The sequence below is a fragment of the Psittacula echo genome (genome assembly GCF_963264785.1).
Source record: "Psittacula echo genome assembly, chromosome: 3".
NCBI lineage: Eukaryota > Metazoa > Chordata > Aves > Psittaciformes > Psittacidae > Psittacula > Psittacula echo.
The window spans coordinates 73,432,734-73,449,174 of record NC_137736.1 but is presented as its reverse complement, the minus strand read 5'-3'; the positions used below and the strand labels follow the sequence as shown (position 1 = coordinate 73,449,174).

Here is a 16,441-nt window from a genome sequence, read left to right as displayed (position 1 = left end):
TATCGCTGTTGTCCAGGCAGCAGGTCTTGTTGATCCACCTTCTTCTGTGAGGTCTTATAACTGAAAGGTACATTCAGGGTGACAACAGTAACTTAAGATTTAGAGACCTGAATTTTAGAAACCTAATTAGCTATGATCTAGGTTAGCTGTGGTGTCTGATCATAAAGATGAAGAAGTGTGGACTGTGATAGCCAAGCACAGCATGACTTTCTGTCTCCTTGCAATAGCTCCCATATACAGCTGACCCAGGTTGTGTGCCTCCTGATGTTGCCCAATGTGAAAACTGGTTGGTTTGTCTGTGTGCGCCTGAACTTAGTGTTAGGCTGCTCCGTTGGGAATGAATAGTGAAAAGAAACTGCTCAATTTATGTATTGTTACTTCATGCTGCAGAGCACTGGATTTCAGGGCAAGGCTGTTCTTGGATACTGAAGCAACCTGTTGATGCAAATCTACAAAACTCTGTCTGAGCAATAGTGACTCTGAACTGTCTGGAATGGTAATGCACCTGAGTGCTTGGAATTGCTGCCTTTACCAGCATATTTGGTTTATTGAGACCATGAGCATATATGGGGTTTTTTCTTAGATATGAGAGAAAATACTTTTTAGTTTGCATTCTTCACTCATTTCTATTTGTGAGAACAGCCTAATTAGAAATTTCTTGAATAAAAAGATGAGTTGAGGCAGAAAATTCATTTGGACTGTAGCCATTAATTCTAGCAAAGAAGTAATAGTGCTGCCTCAACTTTTCAAGTAATAGACTGAAATGAAGATAAAGTAGCTGAACTGTATTGATAAATAATTTTATTCTGGCTTATTTTAAAGCAAATAACATTTTCTTTTTTTTTTTTTTTTTTTTTTGCAAAATTTCCAGACATCCTAATGCTGTAGTGTCCTGAAACTATTAAATTTATGAAAATTTACACTTTCATGACATTTTTACTAATATAACTGTGTAAAAGAAGTTGCTCTTTTAGATTTGATAACCGCTTTATGTGCAGTGCAGAAAAGTGAGGGATAGGCTTAGTTGGTGTTTTGAACAAAGTGAAAAAATTACTCTTTCCTATGCATCTTTTTATTCAGTAAAGAAACTCATGTCCAGTTGAACAGCGCCATGTTGGGATCTTGTTAAGATACTACTCCACTCTACTGAGTCAAAGGCTTTTTCATCGTTTTATAGAGCTTTCTTATAATCACATGGTCTCAATCATTTAAGGAGTAATGTAACAATTTCTTATGCCTTTTGCTCTTGTATATATACATCCATCAAGTTTTAAATTATATGCAGTCTCTCTACAGCAGTTTAACAAGGGAGGAGTAATGCATGAAGCAGCAGTAAACATTTACAAGCTAATGCTCGTCAATTATCACTTGGCTAAATACATCTTAAAGACCAGTGCATCCTGATTTGCTTCATTGACAGTCTCATAAGTGATGCAAATGCAATTGAGAGTGCACAGTTCTGGAAGAATTGATTCTAGGGAAACCTAGAGAAATGGAGATTTGGGACTGGAAATAGTTGCTTGATTGTTCATGGAAGCCTGTGTTTTTAAGAAAGCAAGATGTTGCTTTCTCTGTCAGTTTAAGGATTTTTTTGTTGTCTTTTTTATGACATGGGATGAAAGTGGAAAACTTTAATGAAAGCACACATCTATGGTAGAGGAGAACACCAAGACTTTTAATATAACTAGTGACCTAAGTGTAGCATGACCTGTGTTATCACCTGTCTGTAAAGGAAAAGAAATCTCTCTTCAATTTTTGTTTTGGTAATTACAGACCCTTGCACTTCAGAGCGTGGGCTTTGGTTGTTTCCTTTCCTGTGAGTGTTCCCTGAGTGTACAGTCTTCATTCCAGAGTAATCCTCACTTGTATTGGAGTCTCTTCAGGGAACTCCAGAGGAAAGGGAAAAACGTCTTCATCAGTCATGTGCCATAAGTTGGCAGGTAAATTCAATCAAAATCAGCTTCCAGCTCATCCTTTCCTCCTGAGTAATTTAATTTGAAAGAAAGGTACTGCACTTCATTCTGTTTCTGAAAAACTTGTGCGTGATGACTCTGGGACTGCACGTGGTATTCTTCTTCTGCCTTTAAGTTGTGTCTACATTTCCTGTAGAAGGTCATACTTACAGTTTCTCCTCAGTTACGGGTTATGATTCAGACATGGGGTAGACTTGATTTTTTTTTCCTTTTGCGAAACACAGGACTGAGATTTCCTTGAAATGCTCCATGCTGGGTCCTTTGGATCACTTGGGTAATCTCCATAAGTGTGTTAGGCAAGCCTAACACATAAGGTAATGGTCTGTGGTGGCTCCTCCGCACACCACCCGCCCCCCATGAGTCCCGCTTTAGCTCCTCCCCGTAGAGTCATATTGGCTACTCCCGGGAAGGTCCTGCTTTGGCTGCTCCCCAGAAAGTCCAGCTTTGGTTCCCACCTGGAAAGTTCTGCTTTTAGAACTGCACAGAAAAGTCTTCACCCTTAGAGACCTTTCTAGATAATGCTGGCCACTTCTTCTGACGTAGGCTGGCCCCCTACATCGGAATGAGTGTGCGTTTTTGCCAGTATAAAAGCCTGAGCCTCATGCGATGCGAGGAAGCAGAACTTCATCCCATCCAGGTCAATGTTGCCTCCGCGGGGAAGCCCGCTGTGGTAGATCCTGCCTCCTCACACTGCGATGATGATCCTCAGAGCTGGTTTCCTGATCATCTTCACAGGGTCCTTGAGGTTGGCAAGATACACACTCTTCAGAAATATCCTTTACTGTATCTGTTAGATTCTCTATATTTTCCTCTATTAATAAACTAGTTTAGAGTTCTCTATTTGTCTCTCGTTTTCTCTCGCCTGGAATCCTCGAACTCTGGAACAATAAGGCAATAACTCATCAGTAACCATCAACCTAGTCAGGCCTAGTATGCTGTGAATTGCCTGAGATGATCCAAATCACAGAGAAGACCTCTTCCTGTTCCAGCTGCTGTCATTTCTTGTCTCTTATAGCCACTATCTGCTCTGTTTAAGGGCAGTCAGTTAGTTGAGCTTGAGCCCTCTTTCCCTACACAGCTGTTGGAAACTATCATTTTTTGGGAAGCTGGGGGATAGGACTGAAGTGCAGTGGATAGTTTGTCTGTATTCTGCTCTGCTCCGCCTCAGAGTTTCTGGATTGAAGTGAGGTTAATTTCTAGCTCTCTTATCCTCCAAAAGCATGGATGTGTCCTTATGCGTGCTTATGCAGCTGCACGCTCTGGCAAGGTCACAAAGTGGCAGAGTTAATTTTTGTGAGATCCTAAATGTGAATCTGTTCATGGCAAAACAGATAAAGGCTTGTTCCTAGTTTCCTTATTTACACTGCGAATAAAGCTTCAAGTGAGACCTTTGAGGTAGATGTACATAGATCTTTCTCTTATAATAGGCTCCCTGAAGAAGACAAAAAGCTTTTAAACTCAAGCCAGATTTTATCTGAGTCAAAGCTAGAATAAGTAACTTCTTAAATCCAGGAAGCCCAGAGTAGCTAGATAAGATGGAATGAATAGAAAATATACATCATTTTTGTTGGTTTAAAAAATCTGCTACCCACTGTGTCTGTTCAAAAGTGTTTTGCTTCCAGGCAGTTTAACGGCTGTGAACAGCAGCAAATGCTGGACTGACTCCTCTGGTACTGAGGAATTCGCCCTCCAGCTGTCTCTGTGAGGTGTGGGTGTTCGCTCCTAACGATGGGCAGTCAGTATATGAGCTGCAGCATCCCTGTTCTGAGCTGTGACTTCCACTTCTCTTGACAGGCGCTGCAGTCTCTGGAAGATAGATGCTTCTTGCTATGCTCAGTAGTAGCCCAGAAGAAGGGTGGTCTCCTTTCCTTTCCTATCTTTTGGGTTTTTTCAGGGGAGGGAGGGAGTTGTGTTGTTTTTTTTTCATTTTGTTTCGATTTTTTTTTCCAACATCACACACTTGTGCAAAAATATAAGCAAGTGTATACATGCATTGAGGTTTTCCTGTTAAGATCTAACATATGCTTTTCCCGCACTCTGTCTTCAACCCAAGTAAAGTTTATACTGAAGGAAGGCCGTGTCAAAATTATTTCATAGCCTCAGAGAGATGAAATGCTTAAGCTCATCTACCTTGTCATGCTGTCTGTAAAAGGATTATGAACCTACCTCTAGGCATGAAGAGTTTCATATCTCTGTGTTAGAGCCAGATTCTTCATTCCACTTCTTCTAGAATGGCTGGTTGTCCACACAGAAACTGGCAGTTCAAGGTGTTCCGCTGAATTGCAGAAAAGGAGCCGCCAGGATGATGTGCTTTATTTAATAGAGGTGGTTTTTTTTTTTTGCACTGCTGTCATAGCCACAGGTGCCTCTTATGAGAACACAAAATGTCCTGAATTACTGCTTCCATCTTAAAATGACAGAGACAGTCTTCATCTTAATTTTTCAAGATCACAAAATATTAATTGCTATTATTCATGAGTACATAAAATCCACTTATGTAATTATTGCATCTTACTAGAAACTGTATTTTTATGGGTTAAATTTTGTACTATTAGGTTGCAGAGGACATTATATAAACTGATTACGACTTGCTTGCAAAAATGTAACTGTCATATGCGTTATATTTTCTAGAATATAGATGGAAGTCCTTCCATCTGAGCCTTCTTAGGCAATATTATACAGAAATTGCTGGCAAATACCAACTCTATAGGCATTCAGTTTAATTAGAATATTCCTCATTTTCCCTAAACACATTATTCACCGTAGCTACAGGTTGGCTCATATCTTCAGTATCACTGAAACACTACTGTTTTACCCTGGCAGGGCAAAGTCTTTCAGGCCCTCACTCTGTTTTGTAGGCTAACTGGGTAGGAACTAGACCTCAACAGTACCAAACAAATAACTTTCTTCTTCTGATTATACACCTCCCTCTAGCAGATACCTTCCTTCCTTTATTAGAGCTCCAGGCTACTCCAGATGTTGGTTGAAAACATCTCAGTGTCGGGGATCTGCAGAGAACTGGCCTGATAGTTTACTTGGAACTTCCAGACACCATTGCTCCATTGCTGTGGGTGGTGAGGACTTGCGTAAAGGTCTTCTTGTCTCTATCCTTACACTCTGTCTTTTAGACACTGACGGACTCGAAAGTTAAGTATGTGCATCATACGCACACAAAAGAACAAGGATCATGTTTAACAACCTCAAGAAATGTGTACAAATGGATACTTGTGTAGAGCTGCAGGTGGTGGTGGTGTCAGCAGATGCCATTGAGGAAGAGTGTGAGTGTTTGCCTGCGCACCCAAAATTGCTGCCTTGATGTACAGTGCTAGTGATAGATAGCTTAGTGAAGTGATCTGTCAGTCTTTGAAAAGGCAAGGAAAAAGGAAATGGAAAAAGGGAATCCAGATGAAAAACCACTTGTCACATCTTGCAAAAATGATTGATGGTTCAAAAGGAATCTCACCTGCAATGAATGAATATAGAAACACATAAACCTGAAATAAATAAAATGTTGTGACTTCAGTGCTGCTTTCTCTTTCCTGGTTTTCTCTGTTTTTTCCTTCAGTCTCTCACTTCGCCACCCTCTCTCCGCCACACCGTGATTCTCCATTTACTTTTCTTCCCTGAGAGCACATGGTTAGTCTTTATCATCTTTACATTCTTCATGTATACCCCATATTGATATTCTTCCCTTTCTACCTGTTCTGCCTCTGGTTTGTTCTTCTGTTTATTCTTCTGATAGGCAGAGGAATCTTGCTTCTCCCCTCTTTTGTGGCAAGCACCATGTTAGACGGACTTCTGTAGTACTTGTATCTGTGCCTCTTGGACATGCATAAGATTTAAATCCACAGTGAGGATGTGTAAGTCATAACCTGAAGTGTGACCTCTTAGTTGGGTCTAGCTCAATGAGGCCTGAAACTACAGCTATTAACTTGTCACTAACAATTATGGAACCGTGGAAGCTCTTGAGTGTGTAGTAGATTAAAAATAATAATGTAGACCAGAATCAGTAAAATTAATACAGGATATAACTATGAGCTGAACAAAAGTTTCAATAAAAACATTTAATTTTGCCTGTACAGGTAGCTTTCTGAAAATGAGAATGTATTACTTAAGTAAGCTAAAAAAAATTACTGTCAGGATTGTGAAGTTTCCCATCCTGTGTCACTGCAACAGAATTTTGTAAAGCCTTCCTCCACTGAAATTAGCAGGTTTATTTTTGTACTAGATAATCATATTTTGGTATTCACCTTGTACAGAATATTTTACTCTTATCTTATTAGCAGTTATTAGAAATAATAGGGAATAATGTTTCTTATGCCATTACCCTAATATTGCTTCTTGTTCTAATTCTTACATTTACTTTTAAATACAAAGATAGGCCTTTAACTGTGTAACACGTGGAGAAAAATGGAGTCTTATAATAGAGATTTTCAAAGTTACTTTTTTTTTTTTTTTTTTTTTTTTTTTTTTTAATGAATCCATATTGATTGCATGCATATGGAATGTTCTTAATATAAAATATGTTGGGTAGAGAACATTTTAACCGATCATAGCAATAATTCGTCTGTAAGCTGTTTTATTTCATACTAGTGTATCTTCAAACCTGTCAATGACTAAAAGGATATGATATAACACTGTTTTGAAGAAGGTGCCTCTATTGGTTTATAAAAAAAAAAAATTGTGAAAGTATTTTGCTGTATGTATTCACCCCAAATGACTAGTTCATTTATAAACGTCTACGCTGTACAGCTCTGACAGACTCACAGTGAATCTCAGCTCTAGATTCCCTCCTCTTTCACTTCAGTAAGAGAGATGCTTTCTGGGGCAATTCACCCACCCTAAAATAGCCAGCTATATAAGCCATATGTACTAATTGCATACTAATATATGTAATAATTAGCAAAGATAGCATGGCAAGCCCTTGCGAATAAAAACCAACGCATAAAGCAGGTGAAGAGAAAGTATATTCATCGTGGTGGAACAATGTTGTTTGGAAACTCAGCCTACCTCAAGTTTGGAAGAAGCAGCAATGGAGCATGAGTCCCTGTACTCTGCATTTCATTTTACCTGTGCACTTACTGCTGATATGTGAATGGTGTGTGGTATGTTATGGCTCCTTTGCATTTCTTTACACCAGCCTAAACTTCTCCTCAGTAGTTCTTCACTGGTGTATACAATCAAAGTAAGGGGTGCAACCAGTAGATGGAGAGGAGCTTTATTGATCTGTATGTCACCCTGTGAGGCTGCACAATACTTTGTTGGACTCCCTGGTATTGTAAGGATGTTTTGAAACTAGAAAGGTGTTACAGAGGGATGCTGCAATGAGCAGGAGCTAGAATCTGCATCCTGCTTGAGTGATGTTGAAGAAACTGGGCTTTTCCAGTTTTGACAAGGCTAGAGCACTCCAATATAGCCTTGAAATGGTAGGGCTGGGGAACATAAGCAGCAACGGCAGATGATGTATGGGGAGGTTTATGTAGGACATTAGAAAAAGGACTTGAGTAGGTGTGTTGTGCAGCACTGGGACATGTCGCTGAAAGAGGTAGTGGAGTCTCTATTTTCCGGGTTTCTCAGGACTTGGCTAAATAAAGCCACAGGTGACCAACAATGTTGGTGATAGTCCTGGTTTGAGTGGGACACTCTTTGGACCTCAGAGTTACATGGTTTCATGGCACCATTTCTACAATTTTGTGCTTTTCTGTTTTAGAAGATGATGTTGCTGTGATGTCCCTTTTCTGACTCAACCTCTGCTGGGAAGAGCAATCCTGCTGCTTGTGCAATCCCAGTGATTGCCGCTAAGAAACCATTAATACAAAAAGATGAGCTAAAACTGGCATTATGCCTCACCTGGAAGGTTCCTGTGTTTCGGTATTAATATTGCTCATTTCCAAAAGATTCTGCAACTGATATTTTTTTTTTCTTTTGTTACTAGGAAAGGTCTCAGTGTGCAGACTGCATGGGAAATTGCAAACTGTGGGGAAAATTTGCAATCACAAAACTGTGATTTTAATTGCAAGGTAGTAAGAGACAAGGTAGCTGGTGTCTCAGACCCTAGACGACCCCTTCATTTATGTTTTTGTGTGTGTGCTTAGAAGCAGACAGATAATCAATGTGGTCTTAAGTGCAGGTGTGTTAAATTACTTTATCTCCTATGAACTAGGGGACAACTGGTATAGTAAACCACTAGTATCTAAAAGTTGCACATCAAACCTTGTGGCTCCGATGACTCCCCTATCTGTAGCCTACATAAAATGTCAATAAAAAACCTTACTCTCTTTACTAATTAAACAGTCTCATAACCATTTGAATTCCTAGGGAAGGTCTTCTGGAAAGAAATTGAAATACAGTGATTGACTTCAAAGTGTTTCTGTGAAAGCTTTTGAAATTTGTCTCCTTTTAAACTTTGGCTGACAAAATTAGTTCTGAAAATAAAAAGTACGTTTGATAGAGTTTATTTGGAAAGCAGATGCTTGCTGAGTCAGAGTTCATGGGATTAGAATATTGTACACTGATTATATCAGTCAGCAGCTGCAGCTCTGATTCATGTGCCAGGTTTACATAAAAAAAGGATATTTCTTCTGAGACCAATCAAAAATACTAATATTTGATCAAGGAATTACTAGCTGAATCTTTATTAATTGCATAGTGAGATGTTCAGTGACCTTTATTTAAGATGATTCTTTAGAGACTTAAAATTAGCCAATCTAAGTCTGTTTCATTTAGAGTAGACTAACCTCAGAAATATCATTAGGAACTAAGCATCTGTTCGTCAATCAAAAATCTCCTTAGTTGATACTTCTTACAAAAAGAGACTTCTAGATTAAGTAACTCCACCAAAATAGCAAATTTTTCTGAACATTATAATACATGAAATGAAAATGAAGGATATATCTCACCTCAGGGCAAAGGTAAAGATAAAACTTCATTGTGGAGGATGGAAGTGATTAAATTGCTTTTATCAAGTTACTGTGTATAGAATATGTTATCCACTCTTTCCATAACCTCTGCAGTCTTGAGAATAATGTATTCAATGAAGATGGGATTTCACTGTAGGATTTTACTTACTTTATTCTCTACACTTGCGCAAGAAATTTCATGTGACTTTAATCTTCATTTGGTATGTCTGGCTAAAATATGATAATAATTATTTTCCAAAAATGTCAGACTGTGACATCATACTATTTGCTTTACTTTCTTCAGTTCTAGCAGAACGGCTGCTGTATCTTCCTCTGGAGAAGGAGCAGGCTTTTCTGTGAGTCTTGGTTATGGTAGGCATTTTCATGGTGCAGTAGAGACAAGCAAATCCAACTTTGCTAATGCCTTTTTCTTTTGCTGTACTGTCAGAAACAAGAATGTTTCCATAAATGATTAATCATCTCCATTTAATAAGGCTATGTCATAATTTCCTGTAAAAAGTGATAGGAAGAGATGTCTGTCTCTATTCTGCTTCATTAGGTCTATGGAAACTTAGGAGGGCTAAAGCAGATTTTGGAAATTAATTGATTTGTCCAGTTTGTTATGAAGTAACTTCCAGTGTGGCAATTCTTCCCCAGGATTAGCAGTTGTAGCTTGAGAGGCCTCTTTGGTATTTATCCCTGCGGAGAATGCTTGATCCAAGACAGAAAGGATTCCACAGAGCTTGTTAGGCGAAATGATACTCAAGAGTATTAATGGTCCTCAGTGAAGCCAGGTTCTGAAGGGTTTCATAGGGTGTATTTTATGTGACAAACATTGTTCCCATTGTGTTGCTGGGACTTATAGATCATCAAATCATTTCTTGTTCTGTATGTCTTTTTTGAAGGCAAACAGTTCCCTCCACCTTACAGAGAAGGTTGAAGTTGCTTGGTTATAGGATTATTAGGCTTAGGAGATGACAAAGATTGGATGTTGGGATTGCTGTGTCTTTGTCCACTGTGTCTTCTATTTATTTGTATGATAGTATTGCACTGTGCATCAAATGGCTTGTTGGCAATCCAACAGTCTTTGCAGCAGTCCAAGTTAGTCTTTGCAAACAAATTCCATTAGAGACCATCTGTTTCTTGTAATTCCTTCTTTTCTGCACTCTTTGCACTTCTTATTTTACCAGTATTAGTAGTTGTAGACAGGGTAGTGTGTTGTGTATTAGAGGCCCTGACAGTAAATGGCTGACTGTGTGCTGAAGGTCAGAGATGTAGGCATAGTACACAAATGCATCCAGAATATATAAAATAAGGAAATCTTCTTTAAGTGATCATGCATTCTGGTTTTTGTTTTATATGTTTTTTTCCATTTCTGTTTCCACTGCCCCAGAGTGCTAGTTTGCAAAGTTACTGCATGCCCATGAACAGGGAACGATGCTTATATTGTCCATTCATAGCATTTCAGGGCTTGGATTTACAGCCTAGTGTCAGAGAAGTGCGTTGGCAGAACAGTTCTTAAAATACAGTGACAAACTCAAAAATCACCAAGCTTTCACTCTCTTTTTCCAGTTTGTGTTAGGGGTGCTTGTGTTATGGAAGCAGTTAGATGATCACAAGTGATGTGAGCACGGTATGCTGTACAAAACACCCCTCTGGCTCTTTCCTTGAGGACTCTGGCATGACGAAAAACTAATCTGCAGAAAAAATCGTGAGTATTAGAAATAAATGAGTAGTTACTTTGCCCCCTCTTTTTCTCACTTATGACCCTTGACTAGCCTCCTAAACAAAAGAATGTAGCAATCTGTCACACAAAGTATTCTTGACATCCCTAAAATGAGCTTCTCCCCCTCTCCCCCTTTTTTTTTCTTACTTATATTTAAGTTGTTGCATAATTAAAATCTCTTTGACATCCTGCTTACATTCATATCCTGTCGCAGAATTGGTATCCATCTGGCTTACAGCTGATGGAACTTTATATCAACCCACTCTTCCCATATCAGACACTACTTGGAAATTCATGACCTTAGATATCACCATGGTAGTACTTTTTAACCCCTACCAAGTATAATAATCAGTAGGCTGCATGTTTGGGGGTTTTTGTTTGGTTTGGTTTGGATTTTTTTTCCTGTGAAAGGCATTTAATTTAAAACAATTCACTATTGTCCACTTGTTTTGTAGGTGGAAATGTATTTATTTTTTACACATGTACATGATAAGTGCACTAACAAATAAGCAATTATTTCAAGCCTGTTTCTGGACATGTTGCTTTTAGCTGTTTTAGTTGTTATACGTCCTCACTGGCCAAGAAATGCAAACTTGACCTGTTCAGAAAAGTCAGAGAAGCTGTGGCTGCCCCATCCCTGGCAGTGTTCAAGGCCAAGTTGGATGGGCTTTGATCAACCTGGTTTAGTGTGAAGTGTCCCTGCCCATGGCAGAGGGGTTGGAACCATTTGATCTTAAAGGTCACTTCCAACTGCTGTGGCTTTCCAGTAGTGCAGATAGAGTCCACAAAGAGCTGCATCTGCCTATTTGAAGTGTACTTGAGTTGGTACACAGGCAAAGGCCCACTGTACAGCATACGTGCAGCGAGTCCCGTGAAGCTGCCATTTGTTGTGCCTATGAACTATACATAGAGTGAGTCCAACACAGCTGGGAACTGCTGTGCTTGTGGCTATCACCTCTGTGTTTATGCAGGGCATTCCATTCATCCAGACCAGCTTGTGGATGTGTGGTGGGTCTGAAAGGTCCCAGATATTTTAGAAATCCAGACACAATTTTGGTTTTTCCACCCAGGCACAGATCTCCAGTAGGTAGAACAGGACGGATCTGGGGGAAGAGCCCCCTGGTTTTGTAATATATTAATAGTATTATTGGATCCAGGTTAATACATAGAAAGCAGTTCTGCTGAAAAGCTATTCAGATGCAGTAAGCAGCTAAGCAGTGGTGTAATTTAATGATGGGCTGAACTTCATGGCAAACAGCAAAGGGCAAATTGATCTGTGAGGCACCGAACTGTGTGAGTTTGGATGTTTTCAGAAGTTTGTCTCGGGTTGGCTATGCTTTTTTTCGCTATTGTGCATTTATAAATATCTATTTATGGAAACCCAAGAGTTCCATGAATAAATGAGATGGCATATTCCTTTCTTCATTTCACGAATTACAGTATCAACATTTTAGAGCCTGTTCATGAATTAATAATTGCTTTAATCAATAAAAATAATTACAGTGCTAAGAACATTTTAACAATGAATGCTTCTATGCTGTTTCCACTCCTTTTTAATTAAAGCATGACAACTCATGTTTACCATTTTCATCATGATAACCCTAAATGGTGAAATTTGTCATCTTTGACTTGGGCTCTAATTATAATTCTTTTAGATTGTTCAAATCTCTTCTCATTATTCAATTATGCGTGCTCCAATTTTAAACCGACCATTTTTTCCTCTCAAAATCTCTTTCATACGGTAAGAGTATCTTTGACTTTGTAATAACCATTTTATATATTCTATGCTATCCAGAATAAATGCAAATTAAATATATGAAATAGAGAAACAAATATAAACTGCTGAATATAAATACAGCAATAGACCAATTATTTCCAGTTTAAATGCATCTATCTTACTCCAGTATAGCATGAAATATTAATATAAATTTGTTGCAAATACATGAATTGCTAAAAGACCATAATAAGCTTGCAAAAGCAGCATAGAAACTTAATTTTTATGTCTGTGACATAGTCTTCAATTAAATGATCTCATTATTTTTTCATACAGAATCTCTTCCTTGCTTTTTCAGTAGGTTGCATGGCATTCCCTGAAATATAATAACTTGCTGTAATATTCTTGTCCAGCCTGTTCACCGTATCTTACTTTACTAATATTTTTTATACTTGGCTATGTGATAATAAATTTCTTTTCCTCGTCACGGTAAGATGTTTGCCTCACAAATGCCTGTTTCTTGTCAGTGCTTCAAAGAACAGTGTTTTGCCTGGTGCGTAGCTAAGGGAGTGAGTCACTAGGAACTATGGGGAAAACTACTATGCTTGAGTTGACCATATTCAGGCATGTAGGACCTAGGTTTTTAAAGTCCTTGTTTTGTAAAATATCGTGTAATACATCTTGCAAGCACTCTTAAGACAGAGCTTTTACTTACTTAAAACACAACTGTGAGAGTTCGTCCAGGAGTCAACCTAGGTGAAGGGCTTCCTGACACGGATTCAAGCTATCTGAATTTAAACATTTAATTGTGATGGGTGTGCCAGGAGTGGCATGCTCCTCAAACCTATAATGATTCATTTTCATTCCTTGCTATTATTATTTCTGTCATTATACGCCTTTGTTACCAAGCTTCTTCAGCATCTTACTTTCCAGTCATCATTTTGTATGTAGACTACTCTATGTAGCTGCATCCTCTGAATGACTTGCCCTTTTCCAGTAGCTGCATACAAACTGGCTTGCCATTGTGGACAATTCAACATTCATTCCAGCTCAGGAGCAAAGTGTGCTTCTGGATGCCTGGATGTGTGCCTGGATGCCACAGAACTTTTTACCTGTCCTGCCCTGTCTTTTCTTTCTGACCAGTTCCTTTTTTACACCCTTTCCTTGCCTCTTCCATCTTCTTCTCCATGGAGGTTCTTTAGGCTTTGTGTAGGTACTCCGGTCCTCACCTGTGTGGTATCCTGGTTGCACAGTGGATTATGCTGTGGTAGATTACCAAAGTAGTAATAAGAAAAGGAGCAGAAGTATAAAACTTGATGATGGTTAAAACTTGATGACTCTGGTTTTTACCTAGTGAGCAGTGACCCTTTGCAAAATACGTATATGTGTGCCACTTTACCTGTCAGTGTAATTGAGATTAGTTGGTGTATGAGACTGACATTGGCTTTTTGCACACAGCAAGTATAATTTGTGGTGTAGTAATTGCTCTTGGTGTGTTAATGTCTTAGTGCCTCTCAATGACAAAAATTATTTTTAGAAATTGTTAACTTTATATGAGTCTCAGAATAGAGGAACTGTATTTTTTAAGTTATTTACAGTCAACTTCTTGAAAGAAGTATAGACAAGCTTTGTCTTGCTTCTCATGTATAATGGCAACTAAGAGGCAGTCCCTGATATTTCTGTTCACCTTTTTAGTGACAGAGGATGCTTTCATGAAATCCAAAGTAGCAGTTGCCTGTACTCAGTTGCTATTTCAGTATGAATTGCAATCACTTTAATGAAGCAGCTATTTCCAGTTTATCACACTGAGAGAGGAGCTCAGATATTTATTTTCCTGGCACGTGTGTTTGACAAAGTACTAAATACTTTAAATATTACACTCCAATGCCATGTCAAAGTGGTTTCTCCTGTATTATTTCTTGAACCCAGAAAATTAAGATACATCCAAAAAGTATCTTGAGCAAATATTTGCACTTGGTGGATTTATCATTTGCCATTGGCAGCAGCTTCAAATTATTTCAAGATATCTTGAGATCTGGGAACAATTTGCCATGAAATGATACAGCTTTTCCTTTAAAAAGGGCATAAAAAATAATTGCTCTATAAGATGTAATGTTTATGAGGTCATATGAACAGTTGCCTAATGTGCACATGGTGAGAACTGTGCATTTCATGTTAAATAGAAGAATGGCTGTGCACTGGGAAGGAATATTTAAAAAATCAAGCGAACTATAAATGGCCATCTGCTTCATTCTCTGTTTTTATTTGCTGGATTAACCCACTGCAATATTTTAATGGATAATGGATTGCTGTTGCATCTACTCATTAAATTTTTTATACCACAAAACTACCTTGTCATGGAAAAAAGGGTTCCTTTCTGTGCAGGGAAGAGACAGTTGTTGGGGAAGAGGAAAAACATAGTATGACAAATGTCATGGACTATACCTTTCCTCTTGACCTTTTCTGTGATTCCAGGTTTTCCTGTACTTGCTCCTGTCTTTAACACAGTGGTCCTTCTGTTGCTGTGAGGTTACAAAGGAGGAATAAATAGTGGGATCCTATCAGTGTCCTTTCCCCTGTTCCTCTGCTTGATCATCTGTGCTGCAAGTAGGAGAGGGAGTGATGGAGGTATGCTGGGTTCTAGCTATTCTCAGCTGCTTACATGGACCTCCTGTGTGATTGCTGCCAACTTCTTAGTCTGAATAGAATCATGGAATCATGGAATGGTTTGGACTAAGCTTTCAAAGATCAGCTAATCCAACCCCCCCTGCCATGGTCAGGGCCATCTTCCAGTAGATCAGATTGCTCAAGGCCCTGTCCAAGCTGGCTTTGAACACTCTGAGTAGCTCCTAGGCTGCTCTGACCCTTCTCTTTGCTGAGATTAACGGAGTTGACAGGCTGAGTAGCATGAAGCTTGTGCAAAACATTTTTCGTTTCTTTCTATTTCACCTCTTTTGTTACAAACAAGGGCAGTGGAGGAGGACCTCATGTGTGGTTGCCTGTGTGCTCTGAGGCTGGACCTCAATTTTGTGCTTTGCTGCAACAGCAAAAACTGCTTGAGTCTCTTAGTTCTGTAAATATGCATTACTGCTCTGCCTATTTGAATAAGCAGTGTAACTTCGTTATGTGGGGTATTTTCCAGGGAGCGTTGTTTTAAGGAGTGTTTTTAGGTACTGGGGAAGACCCTTTCCATGAAGGGTAAGTCCTGGGTAAGGGTGCAGTTATTTTAAGAAAGGGGAAGTGACGTTGAGTGTCGTGGTGTTATTTTTAAGATGGGAAGATAGCGGAAGAAAAATTTACTGTAGTATTTTTCAAAGGTAATAAACTTCATAGTAGGTTTTACCTAAATACGCTTAATAGAGCATTTTAACCATTCCAATGTGATTATGGTAAAAATGCAGAAGCACAAAAGCAAATTACAGCCCAGCCTCAGAATCTGATGTTTGCAACAGAAATGTGTTGCAGAAAGACATTTGAATACCTTGAATAAAGAGAGAGACATCTGGTTTGGATGACCCACCAACCCTGGAGTATACGCAGATGATCAGCCCAGAGCTTATGTTTTCATAAAAATTCCTGTTATGTCTCAGTCTCATTCCTGAGTGGAAATAGCCCATTAAGATCTCATTGCTAGGCTGAATGCATGTTTCAGATTACTGTTTTCCCCATGTGCACCACGTTTGTTTACACTGAATTTCACTTGCCATTTTATTGACTAATCACTTGATTTCATGAGGCTTTTCTGCAGTTCTCTTCCCTCACAGCATAAATTGCAAGCTCCACAGGACTTCTGCCTGGAGCCAGGCTGTTTTGGTATCTGTGCTCAATTTGAGCCATCTTACCATCCGACTTAAGCACATATTTCTGAAATAGGACCTTACCAACGGTACTGCCGTCTGAGTTTTAGTTTTGCAGGTACACAAGCTCTTCCCCTTTCCCTCTCGTTGTTATGGAGAAAAGGATATTTCAAAATTCAGGGGCTGAAATGCTCCTTCCAAATTCCCTGCACTGTGTGAGAGCATTTCACTTTTGTAATGTGTTTATCTATCTTGTTTAGGAAAATGACTTACCCGAAAATGTATTTTGTCCAATTTAAGCGGGCGAGGCTTGGCCTGTTTGTGCCTGGCTA

At 39.0% G+C, this 16,441-nt stretch overlaps 1 protein-coding gene across 1 annotated transcript in view; it reads left to right on the top strand.

Annotated features, from left to right (window-relative positions):
* The window catches only part of HS6ST3 (heparan sulfate 6-O-sulfotransferase 3), a gene marked incomplete at both ends in the record, with an annotated part of 297,766 nt that overhangs the window by 154,591 nt on the left and 126,734 nt on the right, over nt 1-16,441 (top strand). The gene's annotated exons all lie outside the window — the stretch shown is intronic.